Below are 4,579 nucleotides of genomic sequence, written 5' to 3'. Positions count from 1 at the left end.
GCTGTTTGTACAGAGAGGATGGTGGAAGGAGGCGGGAGCAGCCACTAAGCCAACTTAGCTAAACTTTCTCTTGCATCCCTTGACTTCTCAAGTTACAGCTTGAAATGTCCTTAAAGGGAAAAAGACAGGGAGGAAGCAGATTTCTCTTTCTAAGGGTGGGGGAGAGAACTATTTAAATGGATTCAAATTCTGGAGATGGTGGAGGGCCCACCATTAAATAACAACTCTCACTTGGGATCATGGTGAGGCTCTGTGCAAGGTCATATTCCCTTCAGCGTTCAGTATTCTGTGCAGATTTCTTTAGTCTCATTGCAAAGAGATTTAGAAGTCAATGGATGCCTTCTAACTGTTAAAACGAGTTTTCTTTATAATGCTCCAAGTTAGACTGTTTGTATTTCATTCTATCCAAAGAGCTTATTTCCTTGATTTAAGTTATTTCGAAGAGGAAAACACATACTTGGGGATGGAAACAGAATTCATTCATTCATTTATAATTTTTCTTCCATGAAGCTAAAATGATAGTCCTGGTTCATCCAGGACTATTCACGCCACCCATGCAGGCTGAGATTCTTGTGGCACTTGAAACTGCATCTCCTTTATATAATGGGCTAAGCCACTGATATTGTGGCAGTGCAAGTAGCATGCGTTGACAGTGGCAGGCCAGGTTCCCTTTGGAACAGCTTTCCAGAATGAATCCTTTATTTGGACACATATTTCTCCCACACACGCACACACACCATTTCTTGACCTGCATATGGATTCCTTCTTCCACATCTACAGCTTTTTAGGTGCACAGTTAAGGAATTGTTGAGGATCAGGAAAGAGTGGAGAGAAGGATGGAAGAGGCTTACAAGCTAAATCCCATAAAGAATAGTTAAAGGAACCTGATGTGTTTAATCTAACGAAGAGAAGGCTAAGGGTTAGAAGTGCAGCATTTGAATGCATGAAGGAATATTAGAGGGCAGAGGGTTCTTTTACCTCCGTAGCACTGAAGGTAAAACAAGACCTGATCGTGCAAGCTTTACAGTGAGATCTAAATTTAAATCAGTGTTTCTCAATCTCAGCAGCTTGGAAATGTATGCAAGCTTGCTGGCTAGAGCACTGTGGAAGCTGAGATCCACATTCCTTCAAGTTCACAAGGTTGAGAAACGCTGATTTAAAGCAAAGGGGAATTTCCTCACTGTAAGAATTCAGAGGCAGTGAGATAGTTGTGCTACTCTATCCCTGGAGGTTTTCAAGAAAAGATTGGGCAGCCATTTGTCTAGGATGGTACGCGGATTCCTTTACGTGTCAGGGAGTTGGATTAGATGACTTCCAAGATGCCTTCCAACCCCATGATTCAGTGTATTAATGATGCAACATAACCCAATCTATTGTAGAAAGTAACGGCACCCATGGATAATCTAAAATATGCAAATAAATTAAAAAAACGAAAGAACTTTAAATTTAAAATGGGTCCTCTTAGTAATATTAGGTGGAGGGTGTTGAAAAATAAAGTAAGCTTCAAAAAGATTGGTTTGTAAAGATGTGGACCTTTTTCGAAAGCCAATACTAGATATTCCCATACCTTCAGAAGATCTTAAAATCTCTGGGTCTCAGTCTGAGCAAAATATTACAGAATACTTCCTTTTGATTCTTTCATTCAATATAACTGAGTGATGGGAAATTCAGGACGAGTAGAGTAGAGTAGAATTTTTTATTGACCAAGTGTGATTGGACACACCAGGAATTTGTCTCTGGTACATAAACTCTCAATGTCCATACAAATAGCAAGTGATAGATCATAAATCATAGTTACAATCATTAATCATAAGATACAAACAACAAGTGATAAATCATAAGGTACCAATTGAAGAATGTGGTAGGAAAGATGAGAAGATGAGAAAATGTGAGAAATGAGAAGATGAGAAAATGGAAAGGATAATAGCAATACAGCTCTACCACATGGGTAAATATCTTTAGGCCTAAGATAATGCTGTGAGAATTAGGTGTTCAGCAGAGTGATGGCACAAAGGAAAAACACATGTCCGTGCAATTTTTAAACTTTGGAATGCAAAGAAAAGGTGATAATCACCTCCTTAGATGGGCTTTAAAGAAAGTTTGGTTGACTATTGTGAAAACAGAGCATTCAGACCAGACCAGGAAATTTTGCTTCCTGCATATCACCAAAATATACATATTTTTGGCACTCTGCACCTTTCTGCCATTTGCTCACTACCCCAACTGGGAATAGAGTTTCTTATCTGCTCAAACATGCTACCATATATGCCAGTGTACAAGGCGACCCAGCGTATAAGATGACCCTGTCTTTATCGCCGAGCCGCATTCCTAGAACGTTGTCTTATACACCGGAAACTACCAGTATTTCCGGCGTATAAGACGACCCCCGTCTTTGGCGCCGATTTTAGCGCTCGCGGAAGTTGCCTTATACGCCGGCATATACAGTACTTTACAGTAGCACTAGCATGTGTGATGTGAACAGAGCAATACTGAAGTATGAGCAACTCCTGATGGATGTTATGGCATGGGGAAAATGCCTGTTTTCCAGATCTCTGGATGAATTTTTTCCCCAATTGTTTTGTCAATTCTTTATAAACTGATCTGATACCCCCTCCATTACACATCAAATGTTTAATTTGTTTCAGAGCCACAGTATGTATCTTGCTTACATACATTTATCTGCTTTTCTTAACAGTCAGTTATACTCTCCAGCTTATTCAAGCTTCTGTTCTTATTGGATTTTCCCATGTCATATAAAGTATTGGCGTCCTCTATTCACTAATCAGGATCACACTTCACAACAGTGAATTCCTGAGATAAGCAGGCAAGCCCACCTGCAAAAAGCAAGCCTCTTAGGAGGCCAGGAACTATTAAGAGAACAATATTTTCCTCCATTGTTTAAGGGAAACAAAAGTAGGACCTGCCGTTCCTTTGATACAGTATGATTATATTTAGGTTCCTAATGTTGGAACTATTTCATTTGCATTTACTCTTCAGTATCTCATAACTTATCATGCACGAGAGGCAGTGGGTGTAGACAGAGAGAAATGTACTTTATTACCCTCTTTATTTTTATTTGCTCTCTGTGAAATTGTTAAGCTCAATACCCTTGCTATAAAATAGGAAGTAACTATGAGAAAATGCTACTTTATTAATGTGGTCACCTGCCCAGCAAAAGAAGACAGGTGCTGAGAAATTACTTTTGGAGTCACATATGAAGTCAGAGCTTGGAACCATGTGTCCCAGATAAATTCTGCCTGACTAACCTATATCATACAGAGTGTCTGATAAAAGTCCTCACCTATTGTGCATTCTCTGAGAGAGCTCCCCTCCTTTGGAATACCTGCCATCCATGATGACAATGGCCTCCACTGTCATAATTTTCTAGAAGATGAGCCTTCTAGAATGCTTTGGGATTGATTGTGAAATCATTAGTAGCCTGTTAGTTTCTTATTATTTTTGTTATTTTGCTATTTATTATTATTGTATTTCATCATTGATATCTATAGTACAGTATATGCCCCTGGAATCCATTAAGATTGAGATGGAAGAATCCATCAGATAGATAAGTAGATAAATATTGTGTTGAAAGCCAAATGGTTCAAAATTGCCTGGGATCTCCACTGTATGTAATACTTCTGTGGTTCTTTACACACACACACACACACACACACACACACACACACACACACACCTTACATACATACATGTTTTGTGGCTGTACATTGCATTATTGATTTGATCAGATATTATGTTTGAAACTGGCTTTTTTGCTTCTATTGTATGAGCTATCATTTAAGTACAGTCATACTCTCACAAAAAGTCCATGCTAGTCCCTTTATAAGAACTCTCTTATCCAACACAGTGTTACTTTGGCCAAATTTCATCCAACTTCTCACTTAATTTGTGAGCATGGAACTTTCTAATATAGAACTGTCTGTCTACAATGTTGAGTGTTGACCTGATAGCATATATTACAGGATGGAAACATGTACACCTGGACACTAAAGGCAAAAAATCCAAGTAGATGAAAGATGAGTATGCCAGTCTTATTTTATTTTTTAAATAGTTTATTCTGTAGACTGCATCTCATCACCCTACTTATACTGCAGATTATTTTAGATCTTGGAATAAGATCTTATGAAGGTCTTTTGGGGGGACGACCATGTGTATTCCTTAGCTATAAACAAAATTCTGCCATTCTCTTTTTCTCTCTCTCATCATCTCATCATCTTTTTTTCATATTATGTCTTTTATCTGAGAATTGAAGACAGTTTATATATTAAGGCTGCTGCCTCCAGCTAGACGTATTTTTTTTAAAAAAAAATAAAAAATTCTAATTTATTTTCTAATTAAAAATTAGAAAAAAAGAATATTGTGACCTATACAACCAGCTCTCATGACCTTAGCATCCCCATATCAATCCAGAAAAAGCTTATTTCTTTTACTGCCAATTTTATTTATTTAGGTTTTGGGACACAAGCTTGCCAATTATCCTGAAGAGCCCTCGGATAATTTCTTTTCTGTTTCCATTAGTGCAACCACATAAAGGGATGACTTCAATTGGCCATACCTATCA

Source organism: Crotalus tigris, unplaced genomic scaffold (genome assembly GCF_016545835.1).
Source record: "Crotalus tigris isolate CLP2741 ecotype Arizona unplaced genomic scaffold, ASM1654583v1 scf7180000017644.4837335, whole genome shotgun sequence".
Classification (NCBI taxonomy): Eukaryota; Metazoa; Chordata; class Lepidosauria; order Squamata; family Viperidae; genus Crotalus; species Crotalus tigris.
This window is presented reverse-complemented; position numbering follows the sequence as displayed.